Raw genomic sequence first — 22,239 nt, 5'->3', positions numbered from 1 at the left:
TTGTAAGGGTACAGTGTATAATATAATGTAATAAAAACTACTTGTTAATCAACTGTTTATATTATTGGTAAGGTTTCTGGTCAAACAGTAAGCTGTTAACTTTGGGAGAAGTGAAATTTATATATGGGTTTTTGACCACACAGGGGTTCAGCACCCTTAACCTCTGTATTGTTCAAGGGTCAATTCTATAACTTATCACAGGCTACCTTCAGGTGATATTATATCACTTCACATATAATAAGAACCTTACAGTAGTATCATGTTATCTTCTACCTTTGTGCTACTGTTACACATTTTACCTTATTTTATTTTAGAGAAAGCATGTGCAAATTGGGTAGAGGGGCAGGGCAGAGAGAGAGAGAGAGAGGGAGAAAGAAAGAAATAACTTAAGCAGGCTCCACATTCACCATAGAGCCTGATACAGGGCTCGATACCATGACCCTAGGAGCATGACCTGAACTGAAATCAAGAGGTGAATGCTCAACTGACTAAGCCATGCAGGTGCCCCACTTACATTTTACTTCTGATATAAACCCTATAGTACATTGTGATTACTTTTTGCTAAAACAGTCATTTATTTTTAAAGATATTTTGAAAATTAAAAAATGTTGTATTTACCATTTTTATGTTCCTCATTACTTTGAGTAGATCCAGATAGCTATATGGTATCAGTTTCTTCTACCTGAAGCTTCTTTTTAATATCCTTTTAGGTTTCTGATCAACTGATGATGAAGTCTCTCAATTTCTGTGTGTTTGAGAAAATCATTTCACCCTCATTTAAAAAGAATTTTTTTGAGATAAAATGTGAAAGTAACCACTAACCATTGAAAGTAACCACTAACCATTTAAAAGTATATAGCATTCATTGCATTCACATGTTAGGTAAACATCATATTTGTCTAGTTCCAAGACATTTTCATTTCTTTCACTTTTATTAAATTCAGTTTCATTTTTGAAAGAATTTTTTCTGGGTAGAGAATGTTTGATGAGTTCTTTCCTTGCTGTACTTGTAAAATGTTGTTCTGCTGTCTCCTGGCTTGAGTTGCTTCTGATGAGAAGTCTGCTGTCATTCTTATCGTTGTTCCTGTTTATGTAATGTGCCCCACCACCCTAAGACTGCTTAAGACTTTTTCTCCATTGTCGGTTTTAGGCAATTTAATTGTGGTATACCTTGGTATAATTGTCTTCACGTTTCTCTTTGTGCTTCTGATTTATTGAGTTTTTTGGGTCTGTGGCTTTATGATATCAAATTTGGAAATTTTTCAACCATATTTCTTCATGTATTTTTTTCGTCTCTCCCATCTTTGAGGACTTCAGTTAGATGTGTATTAGGCCTCTTCAAATTGTTTTTTGTTTTTTTAATTTTTTAATGTTTGTTTATTTCTGAAAGAGACAGAGACAGAGCATGAGCAGGGAAGGGGCTGCTGGAGACAGATGGAGACAAAGAATCTGAAACAGGCTCCAGGCTCTGAGCTGTCAGCACAGAGGCTGATGCAGGGCTCGAACTCACGAGCCATGAGATCATGACCTGAGCTGAAGTTGGAGACTCAACTGACTGAGCCACCCAGGCGCCCCGGAATTGTTTTCATTAATCACATGAATACTTAATTTTTTTTAGTGATTTTTTTTTCCCTCTGTGCTTTATTTTGGATAGTTTCTATTTCTATATCTTCACATTAACTTTTTTTTTTCCTCCTGCAAAGTCTAGTTGGCTGTTAATTACAACCAGCATATTAGTCATCACTAGAAAATTGATTTGAAGCTTTTATATATCTTCAAGACTCTCCTTAACATGGTTGTGCTTTCCTCTGCCTTCTTGAACCTGTGGACTGTAGTTACAATAAATGTTTTAATGTCATTGTCTACTTATCCTATCAGTGTCATTTATGGGTCTGTTTCTGTTGATTTCTTTGTGCTGATTGTATTTTACTTCTTTAAATGTTATATATTTAGATTTGTAGTTTGAGTGCTGAATATTTTTGTGTTTTAAAATACTCTTGTAGGGGCGCCTGAGTGGCTCATTCGTTAAGCATCCGACTTCGGTTCAGGTCATGATCTCATGGTTTGTGGGCCCAAGCCCTATGTCATGCTCTGCGCTGGTAGTGCAGAGCCTGCTTGGAATTCTTTCTCTCCCTCTCTCTCTGCCCCTCCCAACTTGTGCTATCTCTCTCTCTCTCAAATAAATAAACTTAAAAAAAAATTAAAAATAAAATAAGATATTCTTGTAAAAGGATCTAATGAAAGAGGTAGGCTATTTTATAATATTTATGTGTAGATAATAACTTGTATAGTTACAATGCTTGTCTTAAGGAAGTGAGGAAATAGAATGTATTTTGTTAGCCTGACATAAAAATTTGTAAGCTAGGAAATTTTGAGTTGGTTACTGAGTTACTCAGAAGTAAAGAAAAAGGAAATTTAAGTCTAGTTTTCATTGACAGACACTATTCTCTTGTTTGGGAATAGTGAAAGTCATGGGCTTTGGATTTAGTCATGCTATTCAATGTCAGAAATACTGGGGTGCCTGGATTGCTCAGTCAGTTGAGTGTCAGACTTCGGCTCTGGATGTGATCTCAAAGTTGTAAGCTTGAGCCCCACTTCAGGCTCGCTGCTGTCAGCGTGGAGCCCATTCCATTTTGCATCCTATGTCCTTTTCTCCCTCTCTGCTCCCTCCTTTTCATGCCCCCCCCTTCTCTCTCTCTCTCAAAAATAAAATAAACATCAAAAGAAAAAAACATTGATACTAGTTGTGACCTGTGGCCAATTAGTTAAATCCCTCCTCCTTTAGTAAGTTTTTTTTTTAATTCCTTTTATCTCTTAATGTTATTTTGATAAGGAAATGAGAATATATATATATATATATATATATGCATATATATAAGGCATTTACATGTAGTAGAAATTTAACAAAATGTTGGTTTCTTCACCTTTCCCCATCCTTCAACTGTTTCATTTTTGCAACAGTGCTACTTCCGAATCACGTGTTGATTTGATGTTTAGTGAAATGGGGAGAAAAATAGAGTCACTACTCAACTACACTTGTTATTCTTGAACAATTACTGTAACTTTTCCCATAGCAATCATTTTTTATTCCTGAGCTTTAATTTTTATCAAATTACACTGCAGTTGAGGATACCCAGTTGGTAAACAAATTGCCTAAAAGTGCTTTAAGATATTCAGAATTGCTTCTATTAAGATTTTATGCTGTTTTCAGGAATTCTTCCCCTACTGAGTAAACATATTACTTGAGAAATATGATTAGAAACTTACTTTTAATAGAATTTAGAATAAACTAATCCTATAAATGGTAGAAAATTGGTAGATTTTAACTGGATGAGGATTTGTGCCATAGTCCCCTCCCTTATCCATGGTTTCACTTTCAATAGTTTTAGTTACCTGCAGTTCTGAAGCAGATGATCTTCCTTCTGATCTCTTGTCAGAAGGTCAATAGTAGCCTACCACTGCGTCACAGTACCTGCATCATTCTTCTCACTTGGCATTACATAGGCATTTTATCATCTCACGTCATCACAGAAAGGGTGAGTACAGTCTAATAAGATATTTTGAGGGGTGCCTGGGTGGCTCAGTTGGTTAAGCATCCAACTTTGGCTCAGGTTGTTATCTTACAGTTCGTGGGTTCAGGCCCCACATTGGGCTCTGTGCTGGCAGCTCAGAGCCTGGAGCCTGCTTCCGATTTTGTGTCTCTGTGTCTCTCTGCCCTTCTCCCCCTCGCATTCTGTCTCTGTGTTTTTCTCTCTCAAAAATAAATAAACATTTAAAAATTTTTTAAATAAACAAAAATATTTTCAGATCGAGAGACCACATAACTTTTATTACAGTATATTCTATTAGTTACTGTTATTTTTACTGTGCCCAATTTATAAGTTTAACTCTATCATAAGTATAAATGTATAGGGAAAAACACAGAATAGGTAGGGTTTGGTACTACCTGTGGTTTCAGGCATCCACTGCAGGTCTTGAAACACATCTTGCACATAAGGTGGGGACTACTATGTCATCTACTGTTGTATTAGTTTCTTATGTTTGCTGTACCAAAAAAAGTTCTTGGTTTAAAACAACACATATTTATTCCCTTAAAGTTCTAGATGTCAGAAATCCAAAATCAGTTTCACTGGAGGTGAAATCAAGATGTGAGCAGGGCTGCAGTCCTTCAGGAGCCTCTGGAGAGAATGGCTTCCTTGCCTTTTCCAGCTTCTAGAGTTATATTCCTTGCATTCGCGGTTGATGGCCTCTTCCATCTCCAAAGCCAGCACTGTACACATCTTCCAACCTCTCCCTCTTTTCCCTTTGTGACATAACCTTCTTTTGTAGCTAAATCTCCCTCTGCCACTTTCTTATAAGGATTTGAGATTACGTTTAGGGTATACCCATCTAATCCAGAACAGTCTCTCCCATCTGAGGAGCTTTAACTTAATCATAGCCTCAAAGTACCTTTGCCAAATAAGGTAACATTTGCATGTTTAGGTTTTAGGACCTATGTATCATCGGGGGCATTCATCCTTCCACATTTAAAGGAGATGTCAATAAATCTTACTTTTTGTATGTTAGAGTGTTTTTATGCAGTCTTATATTTAAAAGTCTGCCAGTTTACTGAGATCTCCTGTTAACTTCCCCTTTTCTGTAGACTGTTTTCAATTTCACATGGTAAAGTATGTTTTTCCACCTATCTCCACAAATATTTAGTTGTGATGATTTATAAGAAAAACACGGTCTTAAGAGTCCCATTATTTTCAGAGAATTAATAAGTACTTTCAAAAGTAGTTCATGGAACCCATTTTACAAAACTTGTTTTTATGAAATTTAGCCTTTCTGATTGTGTGTAAATTCTCTCATGGTTCAGATAGCTTTTATAGAACATATACACAACTTCCCCACGAGTACAACTAGCTAGGGAGTTATATTTAAAAAAATTTTTTTTAATGTTTATTTTTATTTTTGAGAGAGAGAGAGTGGGGGGAGGGGCAGAGGGAGACGGAGACTCAGAATCTGAAGCAGGCTCCAGGCTCTGAGCTGTCAGCACAAAGCCCAATGCAGGGCTCCCAACTCACAGACTGGGAGATCATGACCTGAGTCGAAGTTGGATGTTTAACTGACTGAGCTACCCACGCACCCCTAGCGAGTTACATTTAAAAAACCGAAAGGAAACATTTTCCTGGAAAAACTCTTTTATCAGAGGTGAAGTATTCAATGAAATAAATACTGGAAGTATTAAATTCTTAGATGCTTTTACTAAAAAGAAACTAAATCAAGATTGGGAAAAAGAGAAAGTAGAAAGTATATTTGCACATGTGCAGGTATGTTAACAGAATATACATATTCTTCCTATCTTGTGATACTTTTCAGAAATGCCATGTATGATTAAATCTAGCCAGTGTGTGAAGCAGATGTGAAGTAATTTGAAATTAATAACATCTAGTCTCAAAGACCAATGCTTTCACTTCACACAGGCTAACATCCTCACCAGTATTCTTATGGAATTTTGTTAAAGAGGTGGAATCATTGTATCAAAATACAGATCAGAGAGTTTTGTCTTCCTTGCAGAAGAACAGCTCAAGAACTATGACAATTGGCATGACTAAAAATAAGTTTTTGGATTCTCCCAAACCATACTATCCTTCCAATAAAGTGTTAGATTACAAATTGCTTTCAGTGCATGTATATACATCCGATGAAAACACTGAAGTACTCTTAACGGTGCTTACCACACACAGTAACCATAGTTGTATGGCATACTATCCCACTTCAGTCAGCAAAATTACAGGAGAGAGCCAGGCAAATGTTTGGTTATAGCATAAAGTCTGGTCTACATGACTAAAGAATTTTTTTCCCATCCATGGACACAGCCTAGGATGAAGTTGTGCGCTCTAGAGCCAGGTTATGTTTGCATGCCGTCTCTACTGTGTGTCATCTTAATGAGCAAATTATGTATGTACCCTCTCTGTGCCTTAGGATCCTCACCTTCAAAAGAGGGGTAATAGTAGCTACCTCATAAAGGCTGAGAGGATTAAGTAACACAGGGGCAGTGCTTTCAACAGTGTCTGACCATAGGGTAAGTCTTCACAAATGTTAATTATAACCAAAGAATTTACCACGCACCAATTTATAAGTTGAGGTTTTTGTTTTCAGGCCTAGGACTGGCATATTTGAATTTCTCAGTTGGAATTATCCAATCTATGGCTTTCCTCCATTAGCATAAATGAGTGAAGTTGTTCATTTGTGTGCTCATTAATTTATAAAAGGGAAATGGTCGAGGTATCACATTCCAAGGGCAAAAGGTTAAAAACTGTCAACTTTTTTTGGGCACTGTGTTTTTTTCAAATTCAAAAGCTACTGTTTAAGCTATTCAGTTTTTATTATGTTAGATGTGTAAGCTTTCGGTTTCTACATAGAATTTCCAATAATTTGTAAGATCAAGAACAAAGTAAAGCAGTACAGTTGAAAACAGTTGTTGAAAAGCAGATGAGTAGATATAGCAGACACCCGAGATTACATTACTGAGGGAAAAATAGCATAGCTGAGTTTCTTGGCAAATGAGTGAGAGGTGTATTAGGTTATAGTCTTATTTGGATATAACAGCAAGCAGACGAGTTTTTCCCTAGCACTGTCACATGGGATACTGAATAACATGGGGATTCAATGGAAGTTTCTTTTATCAATCTATTAAAAAATTCAACGGGGAGCCTGATATCTTAATTCAATGAAGGCTTTCTTCAAAGGAATTAAGATAAGCAGAAATTTGCCTTCTGAATGTATTACTAGTGGGGAGGTGGGAGCGGTTTATTCTTAGTTTAGAATAGTTAACCGGTTCCTTAAGCAAATACTAGATATCTGCCAAAGTACCATAATAATATGAGAGAGTGAATGATTTAGGATACTTAAGGATAGGAAGGTATCTATTTTGTGTTATGGCTTAGCTTATAAATTCATACAAACTTTTCATTCTTTTCCTTAGTCTCACCGTATTTATTTCTGATACGATTTTCATTACCATGATACAGATTGTTGTAGGAGACATGCTGTGCTCAAGCTGCTGTTAGTAGTACTCTCCTTGTTAATTCCACTGCTCTCTTTTTTTCTTGATAAGCAAGGCTAACTTGTTTTTCTGAAATGTCTCAAAAGAGAGTTTGCGTCTCCTAAGCTTTTTCTCACATGGTGAGAGGCTGTTTTTGAGTGGAAGAGATTTTAAAAGTAGGTATTAGTGCTTTGTCAGTACATCAGAATATGCCTTTTATAGAAGAACCGAAGAGAACTGATCTCAGTGGTCACCAAAAAGTTGTGTTAGGCAACCTTAATTAGATTCCTGATACTACCCATTTAAATATTGTGGAATGTCTGCCAAACACGAAGGCTTTAGTAGAATTGGTACTTTTTGTATTTATCACTTGGTTCAGCTAATATTTGTATTTTGTTAGTTAAACTGTCATGATCTTCTATGCTGTGTTAGCTGGAAGAACCAGTTAGGGAACTTTTCCGATTGAGATGATTGGCTTTCTTAGAGTTGATGTATTGTGAGAGTTTGTAGGACAAGCTTCCTGATTCACACAGTGATACAGTTATATTTTTTACTTGCTGTGCAGGATAATTATAGGTATTTTTAAACATCATAATAGAACTTTAAGTGGACCTCATTGATGGAAAAACTTGGATCAATGGGGATTTGTGTCTGATTTATAGTGGTTGTCTATGGGCAAGAGATGAATCCATTATCAATAGGACTATAATATTTTTAATTGTCATTTACCTTTTTTTTTAAATTTAAGACATATATTCTGTCAGGTGCATAAATCTACAATTCATTGAATTCTTACACATATCTTTATCTGTGTAATCACCAAGGTAACATTCTAATTGTTTTTTATTTTTTATTTGTTAAATTAAATTTAATTTTTTTACTAGTTGTGTTTTTTAAAACAAATATATTGCATGATGGTTGTTTGTTTAAAATTTTATTACAAATATAGCATATGTTTACCCCCTGAAAAACTGAGTTAAAAACAGTCACTTATAAATTCTACCACCTAGAACTCTATATTTCTTAATATATATTCATTCATTCATTCATTCATTCATAATGTGACTAATGTGTGCCAGGTATTTGAGTTGCTTGGGGTCATAGCAATAATTTAAAAAGACTTAATTCTTGCCCTTGAGGAGATAACATTTTAGGAGAGCGACAGTAAATAAGAAAATACATTGTATGTCACATGGCAATAAACACCAGGGGGAGAAGTTAAAACAAGGGGATTGGGGAATCCTGGTAAAGAAGAGGAAGGAGTTGCAGTTTTTACAGAGAGCAATCAGGACCAGCCTCACTGAGAAGGTAACATTTGAGCTAACAGCTGGAGGAAGCAAAGGAAAATGCTAGACAGATCTGAGGGCAAAGAGTACTTCATGCAAAGGCCCTGTGGTAGGCAGTGCTTGGCATGTTTGAGAAACACCAGGAGGGCCAGTGTGGCTGGAGTAAAAGATACCACATGGCAGATGAGGTTGGAGGGTGGGTATCCTGGTGGTTCTTCCTCCTGGCTACACAGGACAATCGCCTTGCAGGCTGAGGGTTTCTAACACAACCACGGTTGAGAAACACTGGTAGAAGGCCTTTAGACTGTTGTAAGGACTTTAGTTTTACTGTGACTAAGTTGGTAAACCACTGGAGGGTTTTGAGGAATGACCCACCTAATTTAGGTGTTAACTCTCCTGAACCACCATCATCACACCCACTTGAGTAGCCTTCCACATTTTGCCTTTCTTGCTTTATCCTCACCCTTCCACCCTTTTTCTTCTCCATAGTTTTTTAATGCTAGCTTGGGTTTTTAGAAGGACAACTCTGGTTTCTGTGTTGAGAGAAGGAGAGGCAGGACAAAGACTGACTATAAGTACTAAATGACCTCCATATATTTTTTCTATGCATATAGGTATATTTTAAACAAAACATACTGTATTCACTATTTTATAAACTGTTTTCATTGACTATTTTGGACATCTTATGTCATTGAATATTCTACTACTTTGTTTTTAATAGCGATATAGGATTCCACTATATGGCTTTACTGTAATTTGTTTGGTCTTACATTACTGAACATTTGAATTTACATCTTTTGGTTATGGTAGATTATGTAGTGATACAACCAGCTAAATAGATATTGTAGATTATGTGGTGATACAACACAGCTAAATCTCTGCATATTCCCCTGATTATTTCCTTAAGGTAAATTCCTAGAACGGAATCGATGTGTCAAAGGATACGCACAAAAATTTAAAGGCTTTTGATATACGTTGTCAAAGTGTTTTTCAAAAAGACTTTAACTGATTTGTACTCCCACCTGCTGCTTTTGAAAGTGTCAGGTTTCCTTAAACTCTCACTAACATTGAGTTTTTTCATTGAAAAAAAGGTTTCCTGTTTTGACAGGTGAAAAAATAACTTGTGGTTCTAATTTTCAGTTCTTTAATTTCTAGTGAGACTGAATTTTATTTTCATTTGCATTTTAAAAATGCTTATTCATATCATTTGCTAGCTGTGTGACTTTGGGTGAGTCACCTAGGACCTATGCTTCTGTACCATGAAGTGGGTATTGTGTGCCTGCTTCACATGGTTTTCATGAACATTAAATGAAAGCATTTTGTAATGCCTAGATTTTTAAACTTTTTGACTATGATTCACAGTAAGAAAAAAAAAAGTAGCTTACATTGCAGCAAGCATAAATAAATATGTAGCCCAAAGTTTCATGGATAATAAATATGTACACTGCTGACAAGTAAGATGTCCTCTGATATTTTACATTGTCATTCACTTTTTATAATGCCCATTGTTAACCATTAAGTTGACCATGACCCTCTGGGTTGCCACAATGTGTAAAAAAAACAGTGCTATAAGCTGTAGAGTACTGTATCTGGTGCCCTTTTTATCAATAGTGATTACGTCATGTACCTCTCTGCTAAAATTCACTTTCAGAAAGGCTAAAAAGGCCATAGACATCCCCACAACATAGCTTATTGTATACGTATATTAAATTTATCATCAGTGAAAAAAAATAAATACATTCACAGGGGCGCCTGGGTGGCGCAGTCGGTTAAGCGTCCGACTTCAGCCAGGTCACGATCTCGCGGTCCGTGAGTTCGAGCCCCGCGTCGGGCTCTGGGCTGATGGCTCAGAGCCTGGAGCCTGTTTCCGATTCTGTGTGTCTCCCTCTCTCTCTGCCCCTCCCCCGTTCATGCTCTGTCTCTCTCTGTCCCAAAAATAAATAAATGTTGAAAAAAAAAATTAAAAAAAAAAAGTACCATGGGAGACTTAATAAAAAAATAAATAAATAAGTAAATAAATAAATAAATACATTCACAGTCAGAAAGTTTGGGATTCACAGTCAGAATTTGGGACTCCATAATGCTGTAATGACTGAATTATTTTAACACCACTGTTTTGAAATAGATCTAATGCATTTGAGCAAAAACCCTATGTCATTATAGAGATTGTATTTGCAAAACCCCAAATTGGGGCACAGCATCTGACAAAAATTTTTGTCTATAATCTTTGTTTCCTGAGAAGCTGACAACAGTGGGCATCATAAATCACATTTAATTATAGTTAATGCAGCCCTTTTTCAATAGAAAAAATAAGTATATTAAAGTTGGATAATCTGAGAAACTGAGAATGTGTGGCTACCGTACATAAAATACCAGATGGTGTTCGCTGGTAGACTTACATATAGCTAACATACTTGAAGACCACTCAGAAAGGAGTTAGCCAGATGTAGTTATTACCTGTGACTGAGAAAACTCCATTAGATAGAAGTGATTCTTTCAAGTCTAAGGAAAGTTGGAATGGAAATTGTGTAGAAGTGGTGATAGTGTTTAATATTCGAGAAACACCCCTGAGTTTAACCTTTTTCACAATAAAATCACACTATGACTTTTGACTTATAGTTTAGCATTAAAGGTTAGGTTTAAATTTTTTTTTAAAGTTTATTTCTTTCTTTTTTGAGATGGGGGGCAGAGAGAGAGGGAGAGAGAGCGAATCCCTACCAGCCTCTGACGGCACAGAGCTCCATTCGGGGCTTGAATTCATGCACTGTGAGAACTGTGATATGATGACCTAAGCCGGAATCAAGGGCCAGACGCTTAACTGAATTACTCAGGAGCTCCTGGATTTGTTTGTTTGTTTGTTTGTTTGTTTGTTTTGATAAGCCAGGAAAATTTTAAAAAACTCTAAAAGTTTGACTAGTACACATTTATTACTCCTGTAGTCACCCCTCCACAAAGGAAAAATTTTGAAGAATGTCAGGAACAATGTGGTATATAAAAACTAAAACTATAATTTGCCTTTGGAAAAGAGCAGAATTTATGTGCTATATCTATACTGTATTGATTTTCAAACATTAGATGTCCTTAGATTTAGGGGAAAAAAGCAACTTGGTTTTTCTGTACTTTAGTGGGTGTTGACCTCAATTAGGTTTATATATGTTAGAATTATGAAATGTTGCCCTGCATATGGTTTGAGTGCTGAATTTTGGATTCTGGTCTCTTTCACTCTCTGAAGCTAAAATAAGGTTTTAAACAAGCTCAGGAATAAGTATAGAAATCTACTGGACTCAAATGGGTCAGAAGTATATGAAGATCTCCTAAGCCTCACTAGTAATCAGTGTTATGCAGATTAAAGCAACATTGAAATACCATTTCATGCCCATCAAGTTGGCACAAATTAAAGATGTTACTTGGACATTACCAAGTGTTGGGAGGAAATTATCTAAGACTATTAAGAATATAAACTCAGGGGCGTCTGGGTGGCTCAGTTGGTTAAGCATCTGACTCTGGATTTCAGCTCAGGTCCTGATCTCATTGTTCATGAGATCGAGCCCCACGTCAGGCTCTGCACGGACAGCATGGAGCCTGCTTGGGATCCCCTCCCTCTCCCTTCCTCTCTCTCTCTCTCTCTCTCTCTCTCTCTCTCTCTCTCTCTCTCTCATCTCTCTCCCACCCCCCACCTCCCCTGCTTGATTCTCTCTCTCTTGTGTCTCAAAATAAATAATAAACCTTTTTTTATAAAAGAATATAAATTGGTACATGTGCTGTGAAGAGCAAATTGGAAATATGCTTTGGTGCATACCTTATGATCAGGAATTTTTCTAGTATATCTTCTTGCATGTGTGCACAAGTAAACATACAGGGGCATTGTTTGTAATAGTGTAAAAAATGGAACTTCTATGTCTGTCAGTAAGGAAATGGCTACATAAAATAGTCCAGTATTTTCTACTTGAAATACAGTGTGAGCATCTTGTATAATTTTAAATTTATTGTTAATGTTTTAAAAAGGTAAAATTGGTTTTAACACATTTTGGCACAATATATCCAAAATAATATCTTTTTAATATGTGATTAATATAAGAATCATTGGAATATTTTACATACTTTTACTTACTAAGTTTTTGCAATCCCTTATGTATTTTGTACTTAGAGCACCTCTCATTTTGGAGGGTAAAATCAGAAATACTTGAACTCAATTTAAATTTCATCAAATGTACAGTTGAAATAGTAGATTCACATACCCAGGTTGTCCCGTATATGCTTAAATGTGTTTAAGTGACTTGGGTATCAAAATCTAAATGAATTCATCAATTGCATAAGCCGTATTTCAAATATTCAGTAGTCATGTGGCTAGTAGTACTGTATTGGACAGTGAAGCTCTAATTATACCATAGACTTTTGCGTCACAGTTAAAAATAAATGATCTACATATCTATAAAACATAGCTGATTATTCAGATTTCACAGTGTCAATAAAAATTCTAAGAGAAGTGGTGTGAAGTTTTATTGTTTGTTGTGAGCTATTTAAAATATTCAGAATAATACAGGGAATAATGTAACATTCATGCAACTGCTATTCAAATATGGCAAACATTAACATTTTGCCACAGTACCTTCAATTCTTTCTCTTCAGTCCTGGATTTATTTCTTAGAATAGTTACTTCTTCAGATACTACATGGATTGAGTATCTACTTGGTTAGTTTGTAGTAGGTGTACAGGAAAAGTACCTAAGAGTATTGCTGTTCCTTCAAATATTATTGGTATTAGAACTTATATAATCTTCTGGGCGCCTGGGTGGCTCAGTCAGTTAAGCATCTAACTTCAGGACATGATCTTGCAGTCATGGGTTTGAGCCCTGCTTTAGGCTCTGTGCTGACAGCTCAGAGCCTGGAGCCTGCTTCAAATTCTGTCCCCCCTTCTCTCTGTCCCTCCCCCGCTTGTGCTGTGTCTCTCTCTCAAAAATAAACATTAAAAATTTTTTTTAAATAATATTTTTACATTTTACTCTTAAAGGTTTTAGGAATTGGATGTCTACTAGAAAATTTTTTTAGATTTTTTTGGAATGCACCACCTATTTTAACACGAATTAAATTTTCATTAATAAGAGGCTTTTTTCCTTTGATTTCCCTTTTGTATATTTTTAGTTTTCACTATGTAGCTTTATTTAGTGGAAATCATCTGGGTAAAGGATATTTAAAGTCTAATAGAGTTGGAAATAACAATACTAATTTAAAATTTTATTTATTTTTGAGAGACAGAGTGCAAGTGGGGAGGGGCAGAGAGAGAAGGAGACAGAATCCAAAGGAGGCTCCAGGCTCTGAGCTGTCAGCACAGAGCCCGACCCAGGGCTCGAACTCACAAACTGTGAGATCATGACCTGAGCCGAATTTGGATGCTTAACCAACTGAGCGACCCAGGCACCCCGCGTTTAAAAAAATTTTTTTTTCATTTATTTATTTTTGAGAGACAGAGATTAAAATTTTTTTCATTTATTTTTGAGAGAGAGACAATACTAATTTTAAATATAATGAGTTATCAGGAATACCTCTTTATTTTTATACATCCAGGATTTTATCTGAAATGGATATGGTTTAAAATGGAGAAGAGGTAGGGGCGCCTGGGTGGCGCAGTCGGTTAAGCGTCCGACTTCAGCCAGGTCACGATCTCGCGGTTCGTGAGTTCGAGCCCCGCGTCGGCTCTGGGCTGATGGCTCAGAGCGTGGAGCCTGCTTCCGATTCTGTGTCTCCCTCTCTCTCTGCCCCTCCCCCGTTCATCCTCTGTCTCTCTCTGTCCCAAAAATAAATAAAAAACGTTGAAAAAAAAAATGGAGAAGAGGGGAGCGCATGGGTGGCTCAGTTGGTTGAGCGTCCAACTTTGGCTCTGGTCATTATCTCGTGGTTTGTGAGTTCGAGCCCCGCATCGGGCTCTGTGCTGACAGCTCAGAACCTGGAGCCTCCTTCAGATTCTGTGTCTCCTCCTCCCTCTGCCCCTCCCATGCTCATGCTCTCTCTCTGTCAGTAATTAATAAATGTTAAGAAAAAAAAATTTTTTTTAATAAAAAATAATAAAATGGAGAAGAGGGGCAGGGATGATGTCACTTGGTGGTTATTTAATAAATAGCATGTCAAGGGGCACCTGGGTGGCTCAGTTGGTTAAGCATCTGACTCTGGATTTCGGCTCCGTTCATGATCTCATGGTTCGTGAGTTCTAGCCCGACATCGGGCTCGGTGCTGACAGACATCAGCTTGGGATCCTCGCTCTCTCCCTCTCTCTCTGACCTTCCTCTGCTTACTTGCTCGCTCTCTCTCAAAAATAAACTTTAAAAAATTACTTAAAATTTTTTAAAAATAAAAATAATTAGCAAGTCAGGTTCTTTGAGCATTGAATCAATTGATAATTATCATTTGCTAAAAAGTATACATTGAGTGGGATTGCTTTTCTTTACTATGAATTTTGTTATACCTCTTGATGTTTTAAAAGTGGCTAATGATTAAAGTGCCCAAGGTAAATAAGTACTATAATCTCTTTTAATAACTAGTGCTGTGGCCTAATGAAAGGACTAAGATTGATGAAAACCACTCTTAAAATGAGGGATGGTATATAAAGAAATAGTATTTTTACTAACTATAATTTTGTAATTTAATAATCTTAAATTCCAAATGGAAAATTTTAATTTATTTGATGTCATGAAAGTTTCTGACGCTCAATTGTGATGCAAACGATGATTTTCTAAAAAAATCTTTCATTCAAAGGGTCATTTAACCAATTACAAGACCAAGGAACTCTATTTTTAAACATCAAACAGTTCTAAGAAATTCTTCCAGAAAAAATGTTTTGTAGTTGTTGGCGTCACATTTTGAATCTGCATACTTGTGGTATAACAATGTCACTTTACAGTTTTGTGTTGGCTAAATAGTAACTTGGAAGTTTTAAAAAACATATGCCTGCTATGTTTTTGGTCCATCACTAGATGGAGTTCTTGTAGTACAACTGTGTGTTGGGTAGCCATTAGAATAATCTCTGCTTCCCTCAAAAGAAGCTTGTATTTTTCAAAGGATAACATTCTAAATGTATATGCAGTCAGCTGTTAAACACATAACATGGCAATAGAAGTACATAATTGGCAATCTGCAGTTACAATATTTGAGCAGCATCAGGGCAGGTATTGTAGTCAAGATTTTTCTCGTGTGGATGTATGGGGAGACGGAGTTAAACCAGTTCCCCGATAATCCCAGTGGGATTACAATTTATATTATTACTTGTGCAAGATAATTCTTTGGAGGAAATTGAGGTGCTTGAGCTCTGACTTGTCTGAAGACATTCTGTGCCACCCCCAAGTGGCACTGAAGCTAAGTTCTTCAGGTATTACATCTAAATTCAGTGATCATTGGTGTCTGTTCACTCCCTGTCTGATCCTTGCTCATGTCGTTTTGGCCTTAACAAGTATTATCCAGCTTCTCAAATTCCAAAAACTGAGCTGACATAGAATGTTTTTATCTTAGTGTGTTTTTACTTCTAACGAAGGAGAGTATTTTCACCTCACCAAGAAGTAGACATCCCTTCAGTCTTGGATTTAGGCATGTTTGGATTTCTGCTTCTCTCCACTTTCTCTCTATTCCTCTTAATGAATAATAGAAATACCTTCATAGCATGTACTGTTGAGTCCATTGAGTTCCAAGCTATTAAAATTTGTCACTTATTCTTTGGTTCTCTGGCAGTCTTCATAAGTGGTCCCTAAAACATTCTTTTCTTGGTGTTAATTTTGATGTGTATCTAGATTCTTCCACAATGCCGCTTTAAAAAAGTCTTTTTGGTTAAAAAAAGTTAAAAAATTAAGTAACACTTGAAGTTTTGTAAAGACAATCACTAGTTTCCCCTTCATCTAGCTGCATCACTAGAGTCAACTGCTTTTAAAACATCCAGTTGTTATTTCTCTTGGTGGTTTTCTCCCTATCTCTAATATGTGTTATACTGCTATTTCTTAAAAGCTTTGGGTATTAAATTCTTAAAGTAGAAAGTCAGTTGATAGTGAACTTTTGCCATTGTCACATTTCTTCCTCCCGCCTGAGTGCAGTTAGTCTTAGGAATTTTTTTATTGATTACCTCTAGAATTTTAAATGACCCCCCCCCACCCCCCACCCAAATCTAATTGGATATGCTGTGGGGTTGTGTTATAAAGTTGATGAATGACCAGTGTATAGCTAGCCAGGAGTTCTGGAAGACCATCAGTCACATTTTATTGAGGGGCACTTCATTGTAGGGTTTATTTCATGTAAACCTCTTCAATTATCATTTATGTAATTTTTTTTTTTTAACATTTATTTATTTTTGAGACACAGAGAAAGAGCACAAGTTGTGAAGAGGGAGAGTTAGAAGAAGACACAGAATCCGAAGCAGGCTCCCTGGACATGGGGCTTGATCCCATGAACCATGAGATCATGACCTGAGCCAAAGTTGGATGCTTAACCAACTAAGCCACCCAGGCGCCCCTCATTTGTGTAATTTTTAAAGTGAAAATAACTTGCTTGAAACAATTAGGAAACTTATTTTTACCACATAAGCCTGGAGGCTAATTCACTGATTCAGTGACAACTCAAGGAAGCAGATTCTTTGTCTTTCCATCTGCTATTCTTAGCAAACAATGTTGGCTTTGTTCTCAGGTTAGTGGCCTCATAGCATTAAAATGACTCCTTTAGGTCCGATGTCACTGCATACACAGTGTTATTTAAGAGAACACCTCTTGTTATGTGTGAATCTCTTTGTGACTGTACCCAGAAGCTTCCAGCAAACATTCCTTGCTTATCTCATTGACCTGAATTGCTTCAGAGGTCCATTCCTAAATGGACTTCTGGTAAGAAGACTGGAATTGCCTTGATTATTCTAGTGAAGCTCACAGTCATGTGAAGGAAGGTTGGAGCACCAGAACAAAATGCCAGGGAGATGTTAGGAGGGAGTGCTGAAGAATAGTTGGTGGATAGCCAGCCAACCGTCTTTATAACAGTGTCAAACTCTCAGTGGAAACTATGATTAACCTTGGGGTTTCTTAAACTTCTACCAGGCTGCTTTCTTCTGAAAACTTAATTAGAAAGTCGGGGAATTATTTGAAACCATAACCTTCTTCATATCCCCTTTGCTACAATATTTAATTATATTTACATATATGAAAAAGAGTATTTGTAAAGCAAACCTTAAAAGAAGACTAGGGAGGGGTGCCTGGGTGGCTCAGTGGATTAAGCGTCTGACTTTGGCTCAGGTCATGATCTCACGGTCTGTGAGTTCCAGCCCCGTATTAGGCTCTGTGCTGATAGCTTGGAGCCTGGAGCCTGCTTCAGATTGTGTCTCCCTCTCTTTCTCTGCCCTCCTCTGCTCATGCTCTGTCTCTCTCTCAATAACAAATAAACATTAAAACTAAAATTTTAAAAGAAGACTAGGGAGTGTATAATTTCTTTTTCTTCCCTTGAGCTTGGTTGTTAGTATTGGACCCATACCTTTGCACTTCCTTGAAACATAAATTTATTGCATAATCACATAATGTTTGCAAAAATACAGATTTCAGTAATAATTTTTAAAAAGCATTATCATTGAACGTTTCTAAATCAAAGCTATCCAGATGATGAAAGTTAACTTTTTCCTTTTTTTTCTAGATCTAGAGTTCATATATTTCTTGGCAAGTAGTCTTTTTTTTTGCTTCAGTTTTCATTGTTGTTTTTTTTCTTATTACAGAGATAAGAGTTAAATATACTCATTCTTTATGTCAATTCTAATGTGTTTAAGTAAACCTTGTTTTTAAAACAAAACTCTGATTTTACCACATTTTTCTCAGGTCATCTTGTACTTCCATTCTTCCGGTTTTTCACATCCATATTAAGTTTTGGAGTTGATCACTGCATGTAGTACTTTTACTGCATTTTAGCCCAAGATGAAGAACTTCAGAATTGTTCTTGTACCAGCTTCATAGAATTATTTTATGAACCAACTGGAAAATATTCCAGTAAGCTTTTCTTATAATAGGTCGTTTGAACTACTCGTTGTCCTGATAATTGATTGAAGAAATGCCAAAGTAGATGATTTTCTAGTTTTAAAGTGTGTATGGGTGTGGTGTGTGTATCTGGTTCAATTGTATTCCTCTAAGGCAGTTTAAAGCATTTCATGCCAAATTCTATTTGCTTTAAAATTGACAGATTAATTCCTTAGAAGAGTTCCTTTCAATGTCATTTAAGAAATAATACTCTAGTCGTTACTAAATAAAGCTTCCATTTTGTATTGTATTTTTTATATATCTTTTCTACTGACAGTAATGTCAGTAAAAATGGCAGAATATCCAGAGCAGCTTACAGTGAGATACTTTTACCTCAAAATTTATCTTTTGATTTTCATATTTTGGTTATAAATATAAGTCCTATGACATGTTAACGTGTTACATGGAAAAGAATTTTGGGGCCAGATAATTTTGCCACATGCTGGGTTACTCAGGCCTAAATGGGTTTCTTTACTGCAGGATGTTTTAGAACGTTTAATACACTGATGTACATTGTAAGTATTTCAGAATGGGACAGAACAGTGTTTGCAGAATTTATTTAAACACGGAACACTCATTTCTAAGACTGTTGTTCCATAGAACGTATTTTGGGAACTATTTGTATCTGATGCAGTTAGTATTTTTGTGAATTGCTCTAAAGGAAGTAGTGTGTCTAACCTTTATTGATGAATGCCATCCAGTTTACTTAAAGTATTAACTTTAACACTTGGACACTTGGGCCAGTTAGTTTCAAATGCTTTACGGATCCTTTTAAAAATTAAGAGCTTTAAGATTTCAGGTATGGCTTTTCTCAGCTGCTTCTAAGCTTTTCTCTAGAATGAAATTCATCCACATGCTTAGTGTTATTGAAATGGATCTTAAACAGACTAGTGTGATACGATCTCTTGATGACTCCCCCAACTTTTTTCTCCTCTGTGGTTTTCTCTACTGTGCTCCAAACTAATATTTTTAAGTTTCCATTCTGACAGTTTTATATGCAAACCCTTATACACATGTGAACATGGTCAAAACTTCACTCATACTCTCCCACATCATTGTTCCTCAAACCCAGACTTCAGTTTCTGTTTCCCAACATGGCTAGTGGCACTATTGACATTTTGGTCTGGTTCTTTCTTGTAGGGGGCTGTTCAGTCCATTGTAGATGATTACCGATGCCCCTGGCTTCTACCACCTAGGTGCCAATAGCAGTCTTCCTCAGTTGTGACAACCAAAAATGTCTCCAGAAATTGTGAAAGGTCCCAATTGGGACAAATCACCCCTGTTTGAGAAACACTGCTCTGCAACCAATCTGTTGCTTAATTTTACTGATTCTGTTTTCTAAATTTACCTTTAATCCCTCCTCAATCTTCATTCCATTCCCTAACTTCCATTCCCCTTCCTTCCTTCCTTCCTTCCTTCCTTCCTTCCTTCCTTCCTTCCTTCCTTCCAGGTTTTATTTATTTGTTTTTGAGAGAAAGAGAGCACAAACAGGGGAGGGGCAAAGAGAGTGAGGGAGACACAGAATCTGAAGCAGGCTCCAGGCTCCAAGCCGTCAGCGCAGAGCCTGTTCAAACGGGGTTTGAACCCACGAACCATGACTTCATGACCTGAGCTGAAGTCGGATGCTCAGCCGACTAAGCCACCCACGCACCCCATTCGTCTTAATTTCTAATACTTGAGTTTTTCTCGTAAGAGTCTGACTAGCCTTCCTGTGTTCAGTCTTGTTTCCTTCCCATCCACCCCTTCAGTACTGCCAAATGTGTCTTTCTAAAATGTAGAGCTGTTCTCTATTTACAATCTCTGAGTAGTTTCCAGAGGGGACCCACATGAATTGGCTTCTCTCTTTAGCCTCAGTCTTCAAAGGCACTCACACTCACTAAGGTTCTTGATACACCTACCTGTGTACTATTGCCTCTTCCCACTGTTACCATACTTTGTTTCAAATTCTAAGACATCACATTCTCCATGGTAGCTCTTGGTCACTTATTTCCAAAGAATCTGTCATGGTGAAGAGTATTTTATTTTTTTGACATCTGTCCTCCCTCATCATTTTCAGGGGCAGGGACCATCTTTATCTGTTTTTGGCTTGTAGATATTCAGTAAAGGTGTGAACTATTTATTAGTATGCCTTGATAGATGTAGTAACTTCCTTGTTACTTCTAGGAACTCTGTTCCCTGTGTCAGCAGTGAAATTATTTTCCTAATATTTTCAATCTAGAGTTTGACAAGATTTTGACCAGAAATCTTGAACTGTAATTTTAAGAAGTCACCTATTCAGAAGAGAATTGAAGAAAAGCAGTGTACTTGGTTGATACTCAAATTCATAAGGCACACTTGTAAAACAGCTAGTTTAAAGATTTTTATTCACAAGGGAATTGAATTTATGGATTAATTGTGCAGATTAATATAATTATGTGAATTAAAATGTGGAAAGTATTTATAAGACTCAAAACACTAGATTTCCGCTGATAGGGATTTGTTGATTGGTCATATAAGATGTGTAAAGGCAATATCATTGTCTTAACTATTTTTGTTTCTTATAAAATACATATATTGCAACACCCTGCACTATTTAGAAATTTACTGCTTGTCAAATGGGGGAGAAGTTGTTAGATAACCCTAGAGTTCCTACTTCCCTTCCCTCCATGCCCTAAATAAATACATTTGTGTGTTTGGGTTTTCCTGTGGATTGGAACTAGTTAGTTACAGTCAGGCTGACCAACTGCACTACACCTTGAACTTTAATTAAAAGGTGAAGAGAAAAAAAAGCCTCAAGGTTTGTAGGGCTTTTTGGAAGATAACCCAAGTGTAGCCTCACTGAAAAATTGAAGGATTAAAGATAGGGAAAGAGGGAATGAACTAGACCTTTCTCCAATTCAGAAGAGTTCTTCATCCAGGCACAATGCCTTGGGAGGTTGTGAATAATTATTTGTTGAATGAATCTATATGTAATATGAGTTAAGCCAGAAGTGATGACTCTCTGCTTCAGTTTTTAGGGAGTGGCATAAAATGTATCAGTTGCTTCACAACAGATTCTTAGAATAAGAAAAGTTGTTATGGAGGTTTCCAGAAATAAAGCTGGGTGGAGCCAGGTTACCTACAGGGAAGGGGCCTCCCTTTCATACTTGCTCTCCAAGGGCTGAAGAAGATTATAGACATATGTGACACCCAGCCTATTACTGTTACCTGAAGAGTCGTCTTGCCATGGGCCAGACTTGGCTTGCCTGTTTTCTAACTTCTTCTCTTCCATACTCTCCTTTCTTTACTGGTTAAAATTCTCTTTAGGACCTTATGTAGCTTTAGGAAAGGAAGATGTTGTGTAATTGAAAGAAATGAACTTTATTTGGGCTCAAAGCAAAAAAGCCTGGTAAAGGCTGTTTCCAGAAGAACTTCTACTCAGAACTTGGAAAATGTTGCATTCTCATGCTTCTGTTGCATATATATCATCACATGCTTGTTTTCCAGACTGTAAAATAAGCTAATGATATTTTGGATACACATTTTTTAATAGTTTGGGTTCTTGAAATTATTTTTAAAATCTGTTTAAGGCCCTACTCAGTAAAAGATACTATGGTTGTGAGCTACCTTGTTTTCTGTATACTTTTTAATATAGTAGAGGTCAACTTTTCTCAGTAAGTTTATTACCTGTTACTGGATTAATCTAGTTTTAAATAGGTGAACATTTTTAACCTAGTGCTTATATAAAGTTCTTGTATTTTAATAGAATATAATCTGTTCTCATTATTTAGAGTAGTTCTGTTCTATACAGGCATCACGAACACTGAATTATCAAATACTCAAAGATTGCTTCTAGGGGATACAGAGAGTTAGGTTCCTACAAGCCTCCGATCACATTTTCATCAACCAGTCAATACATAAGCTTGTTTTATGTGTGTTTGTATTTAAAG

General features: G+C 36.5%; 1 protein-coding gene across 3 annotated transcripts in view; it reads left to right on the top strand.

The window, feature by feature from the left end:
• The window catches only part of HOMER1 (homer scaffold protein 1), a 135,854-nt gene that overhangs the window by 24,453 nt on the left and 89,162 nt on the right, over window positions 1-22,239 (top strand). The gene's annotated exons all lie outside the window — the stretch shown is intronic.

The sequence above is a fragment of the Acinonyx jubatus genome, chromosome A1 (assembly GCF_027475565.1).
Source record: "Acinonyx jubatus isolate Ajub_Pintada_27869175 chromosome A1, VMU_Ajub_asm_v1.0, whole genome shotgun sequence".
In the NCBI taxonomy this organism is placed as follows: domain Eukaryota; kingdom Metazoa; phylum Chordata; class Mammalia; order Carnivora; family Felidae; genus Acinonyx; species Acinonyx jubatus.
The sequence above is the reverse complement of the archived record's forward strand: the minus strand, read 5'-3'. Positions and strand labels throughout refer to the sequence as shown.